A 23,275-nucleotide genomic window follows, 5' to 3' on the forward strand; every position below is an offset into this window, starting at 1 on the left:
TAAAGAAGCGGCATAATTATGATTAGTCAATAAAGGCTAGAAGAGTTGTCACCTGAGCTGGTTTATATAAAGCTTCGAAATAAACGTAGCATCCCAAAAGACTACGCGGGGTACAAGAATGAAGACACTTGCGCTCAATAGCCTATAAATCACGAGGAATACACCGACACTTCCATGTTTTAAGAACCAAATGTTTGGTTAGCACGTGTTTGTCGACTTCTCATTTCATCCCTTTTGTTTCTTCATTGGTTGCCACTCATTAGGTTTGTTGTGCTATCGCTTTCTTTCGAAATACTGAAAACTTCGGAAAATGTTGAGTCTCCTAGCAGCTGAGAACAATATAATGATAGCTTGGACAAAACAACCCTTACAGCCATTACTGGAGCCATACTCCATCAGTAGGTAGCCTTGCATTGACAGCAGCCAGATATCCTACTACAATTAGAATTTCATCGAGTAAAAAATATATGAAAAAACACAAAAATTTGCGTGATAACACATCCATCATAAGGGCCTCGTCCCTGAATTGGCTTTTTCTGGGGCTTGGTGCAATCCCGCAGGATGTGCCTGAAGCTTGCCGTCAAGCCTCGGCAGAATTTGCACATGTTGGTTGGGTGTGTCTGAGGGTACAAGCGGTGCATCAGTGACGGGATGGTTAGCGATATGGTTTGGAGCTCTCCAAATAAAACGGCTTGTTCTCGACTCAACCCCGGCCACGGGGGTTCAGTCGAGAACAGGTTGGCTCGCAGACAGTTCTGCGAGCCAAGCAAAAAGCCTTCGTTATTCCGTTGTACTCAGTCTTACGGTCTTTCATGTTGAACCACGTCAGAAAGTCTGCCGTGGTGCGGTCTGTGAGTGCTCGCGCCTCGGCATGTGCCGTTTCGCTATGGTTGTCGTTGCTGTCCGATGCGTGGCCTGCGTGTGCCAGGAACCACTTGATTCTAAATTTTCTGTATTTTTCCGTAACCATGTGCAGTATGCGTTCCGCTTGCTTTGCTACTATGCCCTTGGCGTAATGTTTTGCTGCCTGCCTTGAGTCACACAACACCGTGTGACAGTCGTGCCCCGTGATGGCCAGGGCGATGGCCACCTTTTCTGGTTGTTCAACCTTCGTGTATCGCAGGCTACTGGCCGTACGCAAGACGCCGGTCGTGTCAACGATGGCTATCGTGAAGCCGTTCTCCAGATTGGTGTTCTCGGCCGCGTCCACGTAGCGCGCGTACCAGTTGTTGGCGTGCAGATCGATCAGGGCCTTACCCCTCGCACTCCTTCTTCCCTTGTTGTGCTCGAGGTTCACGCTCTTGGGTATTGCGTCCACCCGGATGTTGCGAGGAATCTCGTTGGTTACGGGTTGTTTGGGTTTTGTCCGGTCTAGGTATCGTCTTCCTAGGTGCTCCAGTATCTGCCCCCCGGTACTGGTTGTAGACAGCCGCTCCAGATGGGCGGCGCATTGCGGCTCCGCTATTTCCTCTTGCGTAGTTTGTATTCCCCGTTGCAGGAGACGAGTGGTGCTCTTGGTTTCCTGCAGCCCCAGTCCTGTCTTGTATGCTCGGCGAAAAAGAATAATCTTTTCGCGCTTATACTGCAACCACTTGTTGTAGACGGCTACGTACGCGATGCGGCTTACGACAAACGAGTGACTGAGCTTATTAGGATCTCCTGCCTCATGCCGCCTGTTTTGAATGTTACTCGAATAAGTAGACGCGTTGAGTTTGCTGCGTTCACCATAAGCAGGAGATGGTATCGCAGTGTCTTCCATGCGTCTCTATTACCCTGCCATTATTGTAATCTTGGTGGCCTTTTATTACGTTGCCTGATCTAGTTTAGATATTCATCTCCTCGCATTCTCTTGGGGTTATCATGGGCTTGCGTTGCTTGCGTTTCCTGACGGGAGGAAACGCAAACCCTGACAGGAGGAGTTCCAATTTCCTCGGTGAGCAGCACGGTCCGGTGCCTTCAAGTTGATCTTCAATTGCGTCTAACGCCGCTTGTAGTGTGGAGTCGACGTGGGCATCAGTGCCACCTACCACCCACATCGTTATGTCGTGGTATGTCTGGCTTCTTCGAAGCTCGCGTCCCTCTCGGCCACTCCGATAATTACTAAGTTTAAAAGCACCGGTGAGATGACAGACCCGTGTGGCGTGTCATTGCTGCCGAGCTTCTTTGCTTGCGTTTCAAGGTCGCCTGCACGTAACTTGGCCGTGCTGGCCGTGAGGAATTCTTTGATGTAATTGTGAGATCTTTCTCCCATGTTGAGCTTGGAGACCTTGGACAGAATCGCCGAGTGCTTTACCTTATGAAAGGTGTTCTGCAGGTCCAGACCCAGTATCGCTTTATTGCCCTCGGTATTGCCGTCGACGTTTTTGTACTTCAGCTGTATCAATGGCTCTTGTGTCTGAACCCGATGATTGTTGCCGGGTAGACGTCCTCCCGTTCCAGGTAGTCTTGCTACCTGCCTAGCAGGACGTGCTCCAATATCTTACCCACGTAACACACGAGCGAGGTGGCCTTGAGGTTGTCCGTTTCAGGTGGCTTTCTTGGCTTGGGAATCAGTATGGTCCTGGCTTTCTTCCACTGCTTCGGCAGCGTGGCTACTCTCCACAATTGGATGAAATAATCCGCCAGGTTTTAGATGCACTTGTCGTCGATGTCATTGCGCGCCTTGTTTGTGACAAAGTCCAGGCTGGCAGCCGACCTGCTGTTGAGATCCTCCAGAGCCGTGCGGACCGCCTCCACGTCGATGTCTCTGTTCAGTGTTTAGTTGGGTATTCTGCCGTACGGTTCATGTTGTTCCGTGGGTATTGTTGGCAGGTATTTGTCGCTGATGCGTTTGATTGCTTTGTCGGTTCTGTGTCTCCAGCCTTCTTAGTGGAAGAGCCTTGCCAGTCTGGCTCGGTCATGTGACTTTGTCTTGGTTTCATCGAGCAGATGTCATAGCTGGTTCGATGATTTCCCACTATGCATCTGGCCGTCGGCTACGTTGTAGATCTCGTTCCACTGCTGCATACACAGCCTGTGACATTGCTCCTCGGTTGCACGGTTGATCTCCACGACTTTCTTTCTTAGCTTGCGACTGAGATGCTGTTTTTTCCGCACGTTCCGTATCGACTTCTTAGCTTCGATCACGTGAGCTAGAAGGCTGTCCAGTCTGTTGGTTTTTACGTTCGTTTCTATTTCCTGTGTTGAGTTTCGAGCGTCTTTGGTGATCTCGGTGGTCTAGGATTTGAAGTCCTAGATTTCGCTCCCATCCTCGTTGTTCAGACTTGTGATGCCTCTGAAGGCTTTCCAGTCGATCCAGGTGTTTTTTCTGGTGGTGGCGCCGCTGAATTCCGGAATCAGAATCTCTAGGATTGTGTGGTCACTGCCCAAATACACCATCATTTCCTCCAGTTTTTAGTTAATGGGTCGTTATTCTTCACGAACGTGCGATCAGGGGTGGTGTCACGAAACACAGAGTTCGCAATTATTTGTCGTCGTGTGTGCATGGCTCGTCATTAGGTTATGTTATGTTATGTTAAGTCTAGCAGTTATGTTAAGTCTTCAGCTAGGTTGCGGACTTTCCCAATGCTTTTGCCGTAGCCCCGGGAAGGGGTCCATCGCGTTGAAGTCGCCGCACGCGATCAGCGTACTGCGGCCGCCCGCGATACTGGCTTTGTGGAGGAGGGCTTTGAATGTGTGATTTCTCTGCGATGGATTACTGTGAACGTTCAGTAGAAAGACGCTCCGTTTTTTTTTCTTGGTTGGTATAAGTTGCGTGAGTGCGTGCTCAATCTTGATGTTGTTCCACCTGTGTTCGACGAAGGTGAGTCTCTTCCTGACCAGGGTGCAGAAGCCCCTGCCCTTCGGCCGGCCGGCAGGTACTCTGTAGCCGGGAAGCGACGATGCATCTGTCAGAGTCTGTTGCTGTAGAGCTAGAAAAGCTTTTTTTTAAATTCCTATGGGTGCTTGTTAAGCTCTGACTCTACAGACACAACCCCATTCAGCTGTCTTTTACCAGCTATTGGAAAGAGTTCGTCCTAAAGAAAATGACTTAAAGCCATAAAAGATCAATTGGCTTGATATAGCCGCTGTTTCGGTCAAATCCACACTCTTAAAACCATTCAGCTTTCTTTGCCAGCTATAATAAGAAATATTTATAAAAGCTATTTTGGCTGTCTATGAGCCATTGTTAAGCCCTAACTTTACAGACTCAAAACCATTCAGCTGTCTTTTCCCAGCTATTGAAAAGAATTCATCCTAACGGTAAATAGAGAACCCCTTAACAGCTTGTTTGGCAGGATACAGGCCATTGTCTAGCTCTTAGTCTACACAGTTGGAACTATTCAGTTGTCTTTTTCTTGGTATTGCAGAGAATTTGCCCTGATCATAAAGAGAAGCAGCTATAAAAGCTTCTGCAGATGGCTGCAGGCAATATATAACTAAAACTTTTAGACATAACAATAAGGCGTCATTTACCCGGCATTTAGAAAGCGTTTGGAGCAAAATTTACTGGCCTGCACCCATAAAAGCTTCCAAATATAACTACATAGTGACATAAGGCTACCTGTCTCCAGCCGCTGATGGAAAAGTGTTTGCCTATAAGTTATTATTCGAGAAACCAATAAATCCTAATCTGCTGGTTTCAATATGACTTATGACGCCAAATTCATTTACTCGTGATTTACTAGCTACATAAAAACACAGATTGGATAACGATTATGAGGTTGGTTGGCCGGTTATATGAAAGTATTGTTTAATATCTTTAGTTAGTTAATAAATCAACAATACGGGAAAAGTACAAATAAAGGCAGCTACTTTTTAATGCTCAAATTCAGGTTGCAAATTTGGATACTGCACGTCCGCAAAGCTTTCAAATGAACGTTGACCGAAATACGTATAAGTTCAGAGAATTATTCATCGTCTGCCCTTCGATAAGGTGGCTATAGCCAACTGACCTTCACTGCCGCGGTAAAACAAGCAATCACACCTTCGTCCAGAAGGGAACTACGTGGTGATGCAAAGCAGAGGTTTTTGCGGCTATGAGTGAGCTGGCTGGCGCTGGTTGAAGGTGTGCCAGCCATTCCTCTGACCGAATTGTTGGCGTTCATTCAGTTCATCGGACAAGCAGCAGCTGAGAGAGCGGCGAGCGGAGAGGAAGAGAAGAGGAGCAGCGGGCGCGCTATCGAACAGCCGGTGGAGAGTAGGGAAGAGGTGTGGACGGACGCCGGCGGACGGACGTAGCCCCGAGCAAGACATGATTTGCATCTAGATAGCGGGCGTCTTTGTAAACGGCTCTGTCAGTGTAGAAGCAGATTGAAAATAACTTTCGCGGCCCACGGTACTTGCTGACACTGTGAGAAAAATGCAGGCAGCTTTGCGGAACAACCGCATTGGTTGTTCCGCAAAGCTTACTTTGATATTAGTCATTAAAAAAGGTGGAGAGGGACCCACGCCCGAACGAACTATGCATAAAGAAAGTTCTGGAAAGCCATGAAAAGAAAGAGGGGACACCCCTGCTTCCTGATTTATTTTCAGTTGTAAGTTTGGCACAGTGGTTTTGGCGATGGGAAGCGAAGGACACGCTGAGCTAGAGTGTGGCTTGCGCGCAGCCCACGTCGTAGATGTAGCCCGGCCGTGCGAAGAGAAGTTTTTGTTAAAAAGAAGGGTCAGGCGTTCTGCTAGCTCTGTGTTGGTATTCGTGTGTGCCGCAACGATAGTGAGAGATAATTTTCCCTGAGTACTGAGAACAGATATAGTTTTTTTTGGATGAAGAAAAACATTAAGCGGTGTTATATTTATCTAATACAAATAATTCAGAGCGAGCAAGTTAGAAAAATGTTGAAAGATGTGCACGTATCTCCGCACGAATTGCTCGCGCCATGGACCTAGTCGTGCCAGGATGTACTCAGTCAGCCACATTTCATCTCCGTGCTCATGTGCGCTTGCAAGGCACGCGTTCCCTGGAGCTGGGAATTTGAGGCTTCAGCGCAACATGTTCGTGTAGATGGTGTGATACCAAGCAAATGTGTCGCTTTTCGCTGCCGTAAATTTTGTTGTTCACAATGGTAGTGTTCCGATTAATTAAACATTCACTTCAAGTCAAGGGAAAATGGATACCTGTGATACCGGGACAGGAATGTAATCGTACACAAAACTGAAGGAAGAGTGGTCTTTTGAACTGAAGAGGCTTTGTAGTCCGAGAAATACAGGACTTTTTTGGTGTTCAAGCATACGTTTTCAAACTTCCCTGCACCAAATGGGCATTGCAACGTATACAGAAGTAAGGATTTGATCGCGGTGATAAGACAAGGATAAATATTCATCGTGAACTGGAAAAACATACAAAGAACTAATTGAGCGGACTTGGAAAACGATTTTGTTATCGCATTGTTTGCGACCGGCTTCATTGGGTGCATTTCCGATTTAGCCATCGTACTTGCAGCTATGTGCGTTGAGAACTGAGTAGAACGAACAACTTGTGAGTGCTCTCTTTCCTGTGGACTACCCAGTACCTTTACGTATTTGTGTCTCGGCGGGCGTTCACGGGGAATGTGCCGTGTAGTGTGGCTGTCGAGCGAGAAACGTAAGCGTGAGCGAGAGTGTTGGAATGCGTGCGACGTGTTTTTCGATCAACGTATGTGAACAACTCTATACTGGCGGCGAAGTAGCGGTATAGTAGCCCTTTGTGTAATGAATGGGATGAATAAATTCCTTGGTTTTACTTTCCCTAAATACCTGTGTTTGAGCCATTTGTGATTGGAAAGTGGCGAAGTATTACAAATCGTTTCTTTGTACTCCCCGTATATCGCTGAAGTGTTCACGAGCATATATTACAGAATGCAGCTAGGCACACAATCTAAGTGGCACAGAAGAAGTACTAGAGATCCGTAAGGCTTTATGCTGACATGGCAGTGTGCTAATAAATTCTCAGTGGCTGCTGCTTTCACTGTGTTTCAAGTGGCGGAATTCTCTGCTGGCTGCAGCCCATGGAAAATATCGTAAGTTCAGCGATTGAAAACCCTTTTATGGTAGTGTTTAGCTATTTGCCCAAATTAGCTATGTATGTTTCTATGGCTGTCTTTGTGATTCGTATCGACATTCCTATGGGTGTCTTTGAAGTCTTCTATAGCCATACCGATATAGAAAGAAGAGCTAAAGACAGTCTTCGAACCGGCTATAGAAGAATCTAAAGACACTCATAGGGATGTTGATACAAAAAGATGAAGACGACCAAGAAACCGGCATTACAAAAACCTAAAAGCACCCATACGTATGTGGATACAAATATCTAAATCCAACCGCAGAACAGGTTTAGAAGACGCTCTAGACACCCATAGAAAATGGCGATGGGGATAGCGAAAGACAGCCATAGAACTGGCTATAGAAGAAGCAAATTGCAGCCATATAACGGGCTCTAATAGAAGCTACAGGCACCCACTGAAATGTCAATACCAACCGCTAAAGACAGCCACAGGAACGTTTTAAGATATTCGAGCCAAATAGCTGAAGACAACCATTAACATGATTTTGTATAGTCGACCTACGATATTTTTGTATAGGGCATGATCTGCAACAAATTGATCTGCAACGCCTCGCATTACGCGAAGGAAATGGCACTGAATTGAGAGAGGCGCACGTGAGCGCAGCTTCATTTTTTTACCAAACATGGTTCATGCTCAGATGTCTATTTATACAAGAGAAAGCTTACATGACGTATCGCACAAAAGAAATTTAAGGTACAAAACTGGCGCCACTTCAACATCGACCTTTCCAACTGCACCGTCTCGGCGCCTTGTGACATAAAGTTGTACCCTATTAAACCTCGGCGTCTATATTTTTTCATCAGTATGCCGTGCGGACAGACAGCAGTCGTGGTGCTCAACAAGCCACTCTTCTACTTTTTCCACGTTTTCCTGCTTGGTCTTGCTGGTGTATTCGTACAACTGAATCCTTCCAGTGACTTCACGTGTAATGAACAACTGTCCACGTGGCTGGTGATTGTCACTCAGGCCATGAAAAGTTGGAAATTGAAACTGTGCTTGCTCGGCATCATGTGATGTCAAGTCCGAAGCATTTAAAATTTGTCCTCCATAGTTTTGTCTTCAGTGGCCACGGCGGACCGTAAGCAGGCATCTCCTTGAACAAGCCGCTCTTTTACTTCCTCAATTTGTTCTGTTTTGTATTGCCAGTGCATTCGTTCCAACATAGCTTCACATTGGCTTCACGGCTAATTAAGGACAGTCCACACAGCTGGCGCCTCGCCATTCAAGACATCAACGATTGGAAATGCGAACTCGGCTGTCTCCGGTCAATGTGACGCCCAGTCCGACCATTTTAAAATTTAGCCTCCGGGACTTCAATTTCAGTGGCCATGGCGGACGTACAGCAGGCTTCTCGCTTAGCCTGCCACTCTTCTACATTTCCCAGGTTTTTTGCTTGGTCTTTCCGGCGCATTCGTGCAACTGCATCTCCACACCGGCATCAAATCCATACCGTCACTGTCCACGTGGCTGGTGCCTCGTGACTCAAATCATCAACGACTGGAAATGCCAACTGCGCCGTCTATCACTTGTCTGATGTCATGTTCAAAGTTCTTGCAACTCCGTTTTCAGGATTTTTTCTTCAGGAGGCACTTCGGACCGACAGCAGGCATGTGTCCTAATATGTCGCTGTTCTACTTCTTAGAAGTGTGTGCCTACTAGAGTAGCGGTGAAAGGGACTATTGGCCTCTTTTGGGCTTGGCGTGCTAACACCAGTGCCTCAGCCTTTTACATAAGGTGTACTGTGTGTGCACACTGCTTTTGTGTGGGGATGTTGAGCCGCACATCGCACAGGAGACAGACGAATAACTTAAGCAAACCTTGGCCGGTCAAGACAAAATCTCTTGGTATATAGCTTCTCTAAGCATTGAGCGAGTTAACAAGTAAACGCGCAATACTGGTTTTAGCGCGAGTTTTGTAGGATCTGAACAGCGAACATTGAAAATTGGCACACTTCAGCAGACAAATGTTTCTGTTGAAGCAAACTGGACGAACGAAGTAGGCGATGTAACCCAATTTTTTTCGGAAGGGAGGGCGACCCGACTGAAACCAAAATTTATCTTACAGATAAAGTTCTCAGGAAAGTTTCTTAAAGGGAACGTTGTGTCCCGTTTGAATATAATTGAGGATCGAAATCGTTAGCGCGGCTGATATGGCGCGTATATGATTACGTGCGTTTTGCCAGGCAAGCCTCGCAAAACGCGCTCGAGGATAATTCTATTCGAAGATTTCTTAAGCAAGAACTCTTCCTACAAACGCACACCAGCTGAAGCGAACGAAAATATCCCATCAAACCGAATACTCTAACGAACACTAGTGAACATTGGTTTTTAATGCAAGCGATGAATAGTTGGAATGAAAGAAGGTTCATCTTTCAAATGAACGGCTAGGGGCTGATAAAAAAAGGTACATTTCTGACGACAACAAGAACTGCTGAAGAAAACTCGAAAATATTAAGATTAACTTAAGCACACTTGACGCGAAACCTCCGAAGATAAACAGTTTCTGCGGTCAAATTTAAATGTAGGAAGTATTGTAAAAAAGCTGGACAGCCCCAAGCTACCATCCTGGCTCAAAATATTTTACACTGTTCCCTACCGAAACCTGGCTTGTAGGTGAAATTTAGGATGGGGACGTTCTTTTTCCCTTCGTATCTCTTTTTCCGACGATAAAGGCAGTCAAGAGACGAGCGGTAACTGTCAGTGGAAGACTACATTGATGCTAATTTCCCCTATCAAGTCAACAATCACAAGGGCATCGCATAAAACTTATGATGTTGGGGCAATTCACTTTTGCTATTTGTGTATTATCTTCCACCTGACTCACCGCCTCAATTCCTAAACAATCTGGCCAACTACAAGTTAAAGTTTAAACGAGGTAACTTTTTTGTTGTGGGTGATTTATTTCATCACAATTTGAATGAGGTCGCCCTTAACCGAAGCGTGGTCATTACACAAGCTCCTCACACGTGCTTAATATGGAACGAACCATATTTTGGGTTTGTTTTTTATGTTTCATTTTGGCTGACCGGCTGCACTGGGCTATGTCGTCTGTGTTATCCGTGGGCGAAGTGATGCGCGTGTTCCAATTTTTATGACGCACGAGTTATGTCCTTAAATATGGGGGGTGTTTTGAACATACGCCACCAGCCTAGAGTAATCTTCTTTAATCTACAGTGTCGTCAGTGCAATTGGACTATTCGAGATATCCTTCCGATGATAAATAAATGCTCGCCAAACAGACGTGCGGCATTGGACTTGCCGACACGCGCCTTCGCAAGTCACTTTGCTGACTGCTGCTTCACCGAGTGTATTCTTTGAGTTGGTAGGGAAGCACAAGTTTGCTACAGTAAACTTGTTTACCTTCAAGAGAACTGCGTCGTCTTTGGCTTTGTGACTTCTGGTATGTGCACGATGCGCACCCTTTATTCTCCTTACGACCTCTGGAAGCCTCCAAGCCATTCCAACTAGAGGCAGCCGCCTACTGGAAGTTTACTGCCAGAGTTCGGTCTTTTGCCAGAAGGGCCCAAGAGAACAACCGCGTTCACCACCACCTTGATGCTAAAAGCAACGTCGCCAGTCGTCTTGCCGCATCCCTCGGAACCACCAACATTCCAGGTAGTCCCCGCGGAAGACCCAGAATAATGGGTAAAGAAGCTTCAGCATGCCCGCATCTTCATCATCTGGCACCTTGAAGAAACTTCTTCTTTTGTCTTCTTTTACTTATAAGATGTAGCTCGAACTTGGCTGGTGAACCATGAGAGCTTTTTGACCAAACGGACTCAATTGAAAATCGAGTTCTTTAGGACCTTCACTGCCATGGTGACAAAAGAATGATGTGCGTTTTGCTTGAAATTTCAACGCAACACCCTAATGAGAGTCGGGATCTTCGAACAAATGACGCGACTATTTCTCCGCGGGGACATAGAAATGACTGCATAAAAGAAACTGAGATATAATGCGCCAGGAGTAAAGTAAGAACTATTTGCAAGAACGCCCGTTAAACGGTTGCCGATTTCGCATCTGAAGCTGCCGCGATAGAGAAGACGCTGGAAATTCAAACGAAGCAGTACGACCACCCTGTCAACGCGCTGTTCTGGGAGTCCACCGGTGACGCAACTGTAAGTTCTGATATATTGCTAGCCACAATGCGGAGAAATCTCTGGGAAATCTCCAACCCATGTTCTTTTTATTTTTGGGTATACTTAATCGACCAGATTTAGGGGAAATCCCCAAGGTCGTTTTTTGGGTATACTTGTACATGCACATTTAAACGTGAAACCAGCGCAATAAAAAGTCATCAGTGAGGTCATGAAACCTATAGCAGCGCGTGCTCGTCCCCCAGTGTCTTCCCTACACACCCAACTCAGACTTGATAAACCAGCAACAAGTTATGATGGCAGGCTTAGAAGTGAATGGCATCGCCGAAATTGTCGCTGTGAAAGCCCCTCAAGCTTAATAAGAATTGGCTAACTTCGATGTTGAAATATCTTTGGGAGACATTCCATGTGCTCGGTGAGCTGAAACTTTTGGTGGAAACTCTGGTGGTAGCGGGTTCCAATTGTTTCCGCAGCCATTCAGGCTTCTTTTCCGACAGGCGCTTTTTCGAGTCAATCTGTTTTTTTCTCCCAGCAAACGACACGTGTCAATCATTTGGAGGTAAAACCTGGAAGTACCCGAGCTTTATTCTAATGAAAAAACGTGGCGGTCCGTTTCTGCCCCACGTCGTTGGTATCTTACTGCCTGTGGGACACATCAAGCAAACCCAAAACCGTTAGACCATTGACGATGGTTGGCATGTTAGATTGAGCCACCGCGAGAGGCCGACGTTCAATATTCCCGCCAGCGCACCAACCACGCCATTGGCAGCGGCATGAATAATATTTGTGCATGAACGACCCCTCCGTCCACATCAAACCGGTGCACGCTATTTATTTATTTATTTATTTATTTATTTATTTATTTATTTATTTATTTATTTATTTATTTATTTATTTATTTATTTATTTATTTATTTATTTATTTATTTATTTATTTATTTATTTATTTATTTATTTATATTTCTTCATTTATTTTTGTTTCCTTTTAAGTGCTCATTTATTCATTTATTGATCATAGTACCCACAGCGCCTTTTCAAGGCATTACAATCGGGGGAGAAAAGAGAAATTTGTACAAAATACAGGAAAAGCAGAAATATCATTTTAAGAACAATGACAAGCCAAAACCCAGCATGTTTAACGATGATACACAACAATCAACACAAAAATACAACATTAGACCTAACTTTCACAACATTTGTGGTAAGTTACTTTATTCGCTAACAGTTTTGGGGATAAAAGCATGCATCAACCATTTGGTTCAACAATATATTTCGTTTATTTGACAGGATTGACCGGTCCTAAGGAAAACATAGTCTGGACTCTTAAATACCAAGTTCTGTGTATCCCTGTTTTGTTATGAAATATATTGTGAAAGTTTAGTCTGTGTACTTCTCTACGATGCTAAATCGATTCTAAATCTAGGCTTCGCTTAGCAGTGGACACACAGAGATTCCTTGAGTAGTCTGTAAGAACAGATAAGCAAGGTGTGCACTGTTTCTAGTTTTTCGATATCACATTTGATACGTGGACGCAATACCGTACAAGCAAACTCGGGTATGGGGGAGAACGTTCGTCTTGTACGGCAAATATTAAGCCTTTCGCGTTTCGCGTTCCGACATAGGAAACCCAAAACACGAGAAGCTTTTGCACACACAATTTACGTGATGGCGGTAAGACAGGTCTGAGGTGAGACTCACACCGAGATATTTATGTATGAATGTTTGGTTGACATGTACAATTATGGTATAGAAATAAACATGAGGCGTTTTATCTTTCTCGTGAAGCGCACGTAGACAGATTTTTACAAGTTCATCTGCATTCCTCAAGTTTGGCACTAAAAATAGCTATTCAGATTAGGTTGAAGCGTGATGCACTCAGTCATTTGCTTACTACTTCTGTATAATTCATAGTCGTCTGCAAACAATCGTATTTTAGAAGAAATAACAGTATAAATATCATTCATGAAAATTAAAAAAATAACAGTGGGCTCAAAACAGAACCCTGCGGTACTACCAAATTTACATCAACATCTTCAGACTGCTGACCGTATTCGACGCCACGCTGTTTCCGCTAGTTCAAGTACCATTGTATCCAACGAAGAATTTCAGGGTTTATGTATACCACGGTAAACCAGCAACTAGTGCTGGGCTCAAGCTTAAGTGTCGAATACACAGGAAGAAAGTCTCGCTGGAAGCCTTTTAGGGTAAAAAAGAAATATTGCCTCACGTCCGCGTTCAAAGAGGGCAAGTTTCTCTGGTAAGAACTAAGAACGGCGCTGCAACCGTTACCAGCTTATTGCGCAGCTTGTGGAAGAAGCATCGGTGGTGGCGAGGGTAATCATAGTTGTAAACGCGCTGTCGGCAGTGGAGAGGAGAAGCGGTGCCGCGGCGCCGAGTAAATTGAGTTCACCGGATAGAGAACGGTGGGGGGAGGGGTAGACATATGCTGCTTTGCAGGGAAAATGCGCTCGATTACCGAGAGATGTGAAGAATGTCGTAGTGGTGTTTGCGGAGGCTGCATATTTTAAAATGTATTACTGACAATGCGGGTGATTGTTGTGCTATCAGTCCTTTTGCTTCGGTGAATGTGAAGCCTCCCACCAGAATGGCTATATTGCAGAAAGGCTTGGGCGGACATACCCAGGTGTCGACATAATGATCGCGAGATTATTCGTACTGGAGATGCGGTGAGTAGAGGTTGTCGTCAGTCTTCGTAGCTTTGTTAGCGCACTGGTCGGTCCAAAGCTGATTGATTGATTGTACTGTTTAGCGCGCCAATGGAACGCAGGCAATGAGGCACGCCGTAGTTGAGGGCTCCAGAATAATTTTGACCACCTGGGAATCTTTAACGTGCGCCGAAATCTCGTGCACATGGGCGCTTTGTTTTCGCTTCAATCAGAAAGCGGCCGAAGCGACTGGGAATCAAACCCGCGACCTCGTGCTCAGCAGCGCACCGCCTTAGTCACTGAGCCACCGCGGCGGTTGCGGGCCAAAGGTACTGCCATACCATTTCTCTATTGAGTGCAAGCACCTGCGCGAAGAGTCGCTTCTTTCCTAGTGCGAGGTCTTCGTTTACAAACAACCGTTGATCAGAGTTTTCTTTGAAAGCAATCGTCCCTGTGGTTATCCGAGCTTTTTTCGCTTTGATAGCAAACTCTGCTTTTTTGGCCACGAGTAAAACCTAGGGATAATGTGGATTGTCATGTTTTTTGCATGGACGTGGTGCACAATGTGAAGGGCAGAAGCAATGATGGGACAGACAACTTTGCTTTCTATACCTTGGCCGATCGGAAGACCGCTCGCGCCTTCCGTACACAGGACTCCTCCGATATCAACGTAGTTTAAACACGAGTAGCGTTGTTGCTCACCTTCGCGCATACTCAGCTGCCTATAAGCCCCGTGAAGCGATTTGTTTTCTTTGGTCAAGGTTTCGTTCTAATTTTTGGTGTTCTCGTAGAGGCCATAGAACATTTTCATGGTATCGCACAGTTCAGCTACTTCGGCACGAAGAGCGTCGAAATATTTAGCTAGTTTTGAATGTGAAGCCACATCGTACAATGAGCCAAGGGCAGCAGCAGTTGCGGAAAAAGCCTAAAATGCAATAAACCTACACAATTTCCCCAACCTGCAAAAGTGACAAAGAAGCTTAGCAGCGTGATCCGTCTATCGCAACTGCTGCTGCCGGTTGATGCGCAAACTCTGAGTTCGTCGGTGTATGCTCCTGGGAGCTGCGGATCACCATCCCGACTTCAGACGCGCAGATGTCTGTGCAGTAGGTTCACCTAGGTTCTACGCGCAATCGGGCTGTCTGTCGATAACCGATGCAGAAAGGGCCAACGGGAAAGGGAGTGTGTGAACGTGGAGGGCTCTCCAGCGACGCGTGGGAGATTCACTTGAGACTTGAGCCATTAGCGCAGGCCACCATTTTTCTGCAAATATAAAAACGAAGACAAGCAGCGCGATCCCTCCATCTAAACTGCTGCTACCGGATGATTCGCGAAGGCTAGAGCCGTGGCTTTATGCTTCTCGGTTCAGCCGATCACCTTCCCGAGTTGATACATGCAGATGTCTGCACAGCGGGTCCAGGCAAGCACTACGCGCAGTCGGGAGTATGGGGATGACCGAGAAAGTCAGGGCCACCGGGCAAGGGTGTGTCGGCACATGAAGGGCTGCCACGCAACGCCACAAACTTTCACTTCAGTCGTGACCAAAGGCCACTCGGTTTAGGTAAAACTGACACAGAAGCTTAGCAGCGTGACCCCTTCATCGCAAAAGCCTTGGCCTTTATGTAAGCGAGAGGGAGATTGTAAATGTTTTGTTTTGCTTAGCGAGTGTCCTCCTAGTGAGCGGAGCGTGCGTAGAGTCCTTACAACAGTAAGTCTAGTCATGTTGCACGATGTTTATTACGCGGTGAGTGCTATCTGTGACTGCTATCAGTGAGTGCTATTGTTGTTCTCTATTTGAGGTTTTACAACCCAAAGGCAAAGTTTATGTTGCACGTACAGCTAGTGTACGGAAAACATTCTTTGTAGGAAGGTGTTACGTTGGGGCATCTTATTTGGTAAATTAATACTCTCAGCAACTATCTAGTAACTTTATTAAAATTCCCGCAAACTAGACATGTTTAGCTCTGTATACGGGGGTTACCTATAATGTGTTTGTTTTCATGCCAGCCGAGCTCACATGGGCGTGAGGGGCATGAGGAAAAACTGCTGAAGCTTTGTTTCTATTCGCCGCGCTATTGTGTTTATCCGACGCGCGGCATGAGAGAGGATTTGTAAAAATGCTTCGGTCACTCCAAAGTAGCTAGAAGCGATGTTAATATTTGAAGGAGGATTTCCCTTCATTTATTTGAAACACCGGTTTCGGAGAATTATTGGCATCTTCACGACCGTGATTACCGCCATGATTACCCCGAAGCGGACGCGAGCTCAAAATCAGTCAAGTGTTCAAAGGTAGAAAGAGGGCACCATACGTTCTATCTACCCGGGTTACCGATCTCAAAGCTACTAGGCTATGTTTCCATTCGCTCTATGTACGGCCTTGGTGACTGGGCGGCTGGGATGCGACAATGCGTAAGCGACCAGGCTTTGTTAGGCGGTCAACAGGTTTGCAAAGAAAACTATTTTTGGCTGCGTGGGGCACAATTAGAGGTGCGCACGTTATGGACAATACTTTAACTCGAGCCGCCGGAGGGCTCCTGGCCCTCGTACGTTTGCTGTTGGTTGGTTTTCATTTGAGTAATATTGATGTTCTGCGGAACAATTTCGGGTTACGGTATAAGAGTGGGAGGTGGGTCACGTGATTATGTTGAGCCCAAGCTTTGCTTTTAATTTTGGTAAATAAGTGGCCTAGTGGGAGTTAATCAATAAACCATCCTAAACCGCAAACTGTGACATCCTTTCTGTGGGTGTTGCTCTCGTGGTAAAACCGATGATTTTTACGTTTTAGGAAGGAGATCAAGGAAAGCGCGGCGAGCCCTGTTCGACGTTCGTTTGCCCGACCTCTGTTATGGGATCATGAGCCCATCCCAGATAACGCAAAACGCCCTGAAAACGTTGTCAAATGGTTGAAACGTCCTCTATCCAAATCTGGGCTTCCAGGGGACATCGACAGGATTATATATTGTAAACGATCCCTCAATGGTCCATCATAGAGCTTAGTTTGGATCACAATAGATTGCGAATTATCCCGAAATGATCCTCTGTATTACTTCTTTTTAATCACAAGCCGTATGGACGTGTGAAGCTTTTGTTAACGTGAGGAAGGGTATTACGCAGGTAATACACTAATAAAAATATGCTAATATATTACCAGTGAGGCACAAAATACCCCACGCTTGTAGCTAATGTTCAGTCCACCCGTGTAAACAGGTACAAAATGCCTCAAAAGTTATCTTCACCTGTTTTATTTGTTGGCGGTCTTTTCTGACACTCTTTTTCTTCACGCCCTTTTTCTTGTTTTCGAACAACCAAATTCGTACCTTTACACTATAATGGGAAAAAGGTGTTGAAATTGGGACACCTTTTTTGAAGGGTGTTGGGCTGGTGTTGAAGATTTGTTTGATTATATTTAAAATTCTTTAAGGGTTAGAACACAAAAACTATCTCATGACAAAAACGTTCTTGAAAAATCGCGTGTCAATTTGTATACTGTTATAGTAAAATCTATAGTTCTAAATTTAGCGCTAAATTGTGTCTGTTTTTTAGGATGTGTCTTTTCTGTAGCGTGTTTTTCAAAAACGCGCTTGAAATAATTCTTCTCGAAGACCTATTGAGCAAGAACTCTTCCTACAAACGCATACCAGCTGTAGCAAACAAAAATGTCCGATCAAACCGAATACTCTAACGAACAGACAGGAAGCATAAGTTTTTGATGCAAGGAATGAATAGTTGGAATTAAAGAAGGTCTATCTTTTAAATGAACGGCTACGGGCTTATAAAGAAAGGTACATTTGAGACGACAACACGAACTGCAGAAGAAACGTCGAAAATATTTAGAGTTACCTAAGCACACTTGACTCGAAACATCCCAAGATAGACAGTTTCTGCTGTCGAATATAAATGCACGAAGTATTGTAATTATAGCTGAACAGCCCTCGGCTACCACGCTGGCTCATTACTAATTTGCATTTTTCACTACCTAAACCTGGCTGCTAGGTGAAATTTAGGATGGGGGCGTTTTTTCCCCTTCGTATCGCTTTTTCCGACGAGAAAGGCAGTCAAGGTACGAGCGGTAACTGTCAGTGAAAAATTACATTGATGCTAATTTTCAATATCAAGTCAACATTCTCAAGGGCATCGCATTAAAGATATCATGGTGGAGCAATTCACTTTTGCTTTTTGTGTATTATCTTCCTCCTGACTCTCTGCCTAAATTCTTAAACAATCTGGCCAACGACTTGTTAAAATTCAAAAAAGATACCTTTTCGTTGTGGGTGATTTATTCCATCGCAATTTGAGTAAGATCGCCCTTACCAATCCCGTGGTCATTACACAAGCTCCTCACACTTGCTTATTATGGCCATGAACCATGTTTTGGATTTGTTTTTATGTTTCGTTTTGGCTGACCAGCTGCGCTGGGCTATGTCGTCTGTATTATTCGCAGACGAAGTGAAGCGCGTGTTCCAATCTTTATGCCGCGCGAGTTATTTCCTTCAATATGGGGAGTATTTCGAACGTACGTCACCAGCCTAGAATAATCTTCTTTGATCTACAATGTCCTCAATGCAATTGCACTATTCAATATATCCTCGCAATGAGAAATAAATGCCCACCAACCAGACGCGCGGCAGTTTACTCACCCGACGCTCGCTTTCGCAAGTCACTCTGCTGCCAGCTTCTCCGCCGAGTTTATTGTTTGAATTGCTAAGGAAGCACAAGTTCGCTACAATAAATTGGTTTTCCTTCGCGGGAACTGCGTCGTCTTTGGCTTCGTGACTTCTTGTAAGTGCGGGATACGCAACCTTTATTCTCCTTACGACCTCTGGAAGCCTTCAAGCCAGTCTAACTAGAGGCAGCCGCCGACTGGAAGGTTTATAGCCCAAATTCGGTCTTTTTCCAGAAGGGTCCTAGAGAACAACCGCGTGCACTACCACCATGATGCTAGAAGCATCGTCGCCAATCTTCCTGCCGCAACCCTGGGAATCACCCACATTCTTGATAGTCCCCGCGGAGGACCCATAAAAATGGTTTGAAAAGCTTGAGCATGCCCGCTACTTCATCAGCTGGCACGATGAAGAAACTTTCCACCATGTCTTCATTTACTTACAAGAAGTAGCTCGAGCTTGGTTGGAGAATAATGAGAGCTTTTTGACCAACTGGACTCATTTGAAAAGCGAGTTTTTTAGGACCTTCACTACCGCTGTGACAAAAGAATGAGCTGCGTTTTGCTTGAAGCGTCAACATAACACCCAAACCAGAGTCGGGATCTTCTAACAAATGACACGACTATTTCTCCGCGGGGACCCAGAAATGACTGCAGAAAAGAAACTGAGATATATTGTGCCGGAGTAAAGCAAGAACTATTTGCTTACCTAGACCGCAACGCCCCTAAAACGGCGGCCGAATTCGCGTCTGAAGCTGCCGCGATGGAGATGCTCTAAATTAAAACGAAGCAGTACGAGAACCCCGTCAAGGCGCTGTTCTGGGAGTCTACCGGCGACGCAACTGTAAGTTCTGATATATTGCGCGAAAACATCTGAGCAGCGATCAGAGGGGGGCTTCGGTAGCTCTTTTAATGACGCCGCAACCTTAAGTGGCTTGCCTGACTTTCATCATCCCTGAAGATGTTCAACAGGTACTGGGGACTTCTACGCCATTCAAAGCCCCCGTGAGCCACAAGGAAGTACCTACTCCACAACTCTTGGTCTACCCCACCCTATCCAACCTGTCGTCAAGAGGACCCGCCATACCCCCATCTACTGTCACCCGCCCGACTCTGTGTAGTCCAATACCCGACGCCGAAAACGACCGACATGTGGCGAACACCCCATACTCGGCAGCTGTGCTAACACTGTAGAGGGGTCCACCACATCTTTCATCGCTGCCCTTACAGAAGACTTGGTTTGCGAGCATTCTCCGTCGACGCAACGTTGCTCCTACCCGTCCAGCGCCCTACAGAGATCGACGAATACCTGCCCAGCACCAACCTAATCTTTAAACCGTTGGCCGTCGCTCTACCCGTAGCAGTCGCCGAACCACAGTAGCACTGCTTAGGTCTCCCAGCCAACAGGGGGGAAACTAAAAGCAGCAAATTCTGGAGCTGAAGTTGCAGAACGGCGAAAGAACGAAAACCCTTCAGCGATGCAAGTGCAAACCAAACACCCTAACCTGAGCTCGACGAACCGATGTAACCCTTACGCGACTTGCGAACACAATGACAGCCCAAAAGTGCGAAGCCTACCCGACAACATCGGTCCTGCCGGTGAGAAGCCAACAAAGCGATGACGCAAAGTTCTCGACATCAACGTGTATAAGCCAAGAGACGACACCCCGGCGCCCCAGAAACTCGAGGAACACGGCGTCCGACGTCAAGTTGTCTAACTAAGGCTTTGATGTAGTCGCCCTCATGGACACGGGAGCTGACTAGTCAGTATAGAGCGGAGGATTTTTGTTTAAGCTGAACAAAGTTAGGAGTAGGTGGGACCATCCGCGCATATGCACAACCGGAGGTCATCTCCTAACGCAAAGTGGAACGTGCACATCACGCGTCACCATGGAGAGTATCAAGTACCCTTGCGCGTTCGTCGTTTCACGTAACTGCTCCCGCGGCGTTATTCCTGGAATGGAGTTATTCACGGCCAACGGAAAGTGTTTGTGCTACGGAACAAGTCGGTAACGTTTTCCTCTGATCCCTCCTTGTTGCCGCAAACAAACCCCGAATACCGCGCTGCTGTGAGGATTGCCTAGTGACCAAAGGTTGCTTCTCGATCACGTCGTCTCTGTCGCCAACGGTATTGCGTACTTTAGGTACTGCTAATCTTACGTTTTGCACACTGATTTCACCGAGGAGTACCAGCGTTTAAACAAGGTCGCTGCAATTGCGTTCCTCAAAAAAATGCAAGAAGCAAGTGACCTGATCGCGGTCGTTTACTTCGCCCGCACACCCGGAAATATCATCAAGCTTCCGCATCTTTTGGACGTAAATCCGGGGCTACCGGAAAAAAGCAACAAATAATAGGATTTGCGGCGTCGCTACAGTGAGTGTTTTTCTACGAACTCAAAATTAGGTAAGACAAACTAAGCAAAGCTTTGAATTATAACCGGAGATAGAGCCCGACCTACCGACAGTCACCGTAGCACGCGTCTTCACGGGAGCGCGAAGGCATTGGGACACAAGTGAAAGAAATGTTCAGCAACGGCATAATACACCCATCGAAGAGCCCATGGGTAGCGCCGGTCGTACTCGTGGAGAAACAATTACTGTCCTGCCACCCGGCGAAGATAGATTCCCTGGAAAGCTGGGCACAATGAACAAAATGCGCGAAACACAATACGTTTGTTCGTAATTTGCGATAGAGCAATTAGAATTTAGCCCAATGATCTTTTGAAGGACTGAAGGTTTGTTCTAGTGACAAAACATGGAGCTATTATATTCTCCCGCGTTGTAATCATACTGCTGTCCGCGTAACACACCAACCAAATCCGCTGGACCTCTGAGGACACCTAAAAGAGGTCGCCATGTTTCCGTAAATGTGAAAACGATGCCAAGCAGAGTGATCCCTGCATCGCAACTGCTGCTGCCAGGTGATTCGCGAACGCTAGGGCTATGGCTTTATGCTTCTTGGTTCTGCCGATCGCCTTCCCCACTTGATACGTGCAGGTGTCTGCACAATGGGTCCATTCATGCTCTACGCGCAGTCGGCAGTATGTCGATGACCGAGAAAGTCAGGGCCACCAGGCAAGAGAGTGTCGGCACGTGAAGGGCTGCCATGCAACGCCACAACGTTTCCCTTCTGTGGTGACCAAAGGCCACTCAGTTTACGTAGAAGTGACACAGAACCGTGACACAGAAATCGCAAAAGCCTTAGCCTTTTTGGGAGCTAGGAGAAGTTTTTAAATGTTTTTTTTTGCTTAGCGAGTGTCCTCCTAGTGAGCGGAGCGTGCGTAGCGTTCTTTCTGGAGTAGGTCTAGTCATGTTTCATGATGTGTATTACGCAGCGATTGCTATCAGTGACTTCCTTCGTTGTTCTCTATTTTACAACCCAAAGCCAAATTTTATATAGCACGTACAGCTAGTGTGCGGAAAACATTCTCTGTAGGAAGGTGTTAAGTTCGGGCATCTTACGTGATAAATTTAAGCTCCCGGCCACTAATCTAGTTAACTTAATTAAAACTCCCGCCAAATAGATATGTTTCGCTGGGTATACGGTGGTGACCTATGATGTGTTTATTTTCATGCCAGCCGAGCTGACGCGTGCGCGAGGGGGATGAGGAAAAACCACTGAAGCTTTTTTCTTCGTCTGGCTATTGTGTTGATCGGACGCGCGGCCTCAGACAGGATGTGTAAAAATGCTTCGGTCACTCCAAGGTAGTTAGAAGCGATGCCATTTTTTGAAGGAGGATTTCCCTTCATTCATTTGAAATACCGGTGACGGAGAATAATTGGCATCTTCACGACAGCGATTACCGCCATGATTAACCCCAAAGCGGACGCGAGCTCAAAATCAGTCAAGTGTTCAAAGGGAGAAAGAGGGCACCATACGTTCTATCTACCCGGGTTACAGATCTCAAAGCTACTAGGCTATGTTTCCATTCGCTCTGCGTACGACCTTGGTGACTGGGCGGCTGGGATGCGTCAATGCGTAAGCGACCAGGCTTTGTTACGCGGTCAACGGGTATGCAAAGAAAAGTATTTTTGGCTGCGTGGGGCACATTAGAGGTGAGCATGGTATGGTCAATACTTTACCACGAGCCGCCGGAGGGTCGCTGGCCGTAGTACGTTTGCGGTTGGTTGGTTTTCATTTGAGTTATATTTATGTTTTGTGGAACAATCACGGGTTACGTTATAACTGTGGGAGTTTGGTCACTTGATTATGTTGAGCCCAAGATTTGCTTCTGACATTGGCAAAAAGTGGCCTTGTAGGAGTTATTCAATAAATCATCCTAAATCGCAAACTCTGATATCCCTTCTGTGGGCGTTGCTCTCGTGGTAAAACCGATGATTTTCATGTTGTAGGAAGGAGAGGAAGGAGAGCGCGGCGAGCCCTGTTCGGTTTGAGCCTTGCCCGACTACTGGTAAGAGATCATGACCCCTTCCCAAATGACGCAAACGTCCTGAAAACGTTCTGAAATGGTTCATACGTCCTGTATCCTATTCTGGGCTTCCGGAGGACATCCACAGGATTATATATTGTACACCATCCCTCAATGGCCTATCATAAAGCTCATTTTGGGTCACTTTGAATTGCGAAATATCCCTAAATGATCCATTGTATTTATTCTTTAAAATCACAAATCATATGGACGTGTGAAGCTTCTGTTAAAGTGGAGGAAGGGTATTAGACAGGCTAATACAGTTATAAATTATGCTAACATATTACCAGTGAGGCACAAAATTTCCCGCCCTTGTAGGCATTGTTCAGTCCACTCGTGTAAACAGTAACAAACTGCCTCAAAAATCCTCTTCACCTTTTTTCTTTGTTGGCTGTCTTTTC

Source organism: Haemaphysalis longicornis, unplaced genomic scaffold (genome assembly GCF_048455015.1).
Source record: "Haemaphysalis longicornis isolate Haplotype H1 unplaced genomic scaffold, Haemaphysalis longicornis Haplotype H1 scaffold_11, whole genome shotgun sequence".
Lineage (NCBI taxonomy): Eukaryota > Metazoa > Arthropoda > Arachnida > Ixodida > Ixodidae > Haemaphysalis > Haemaphysalis longicornis.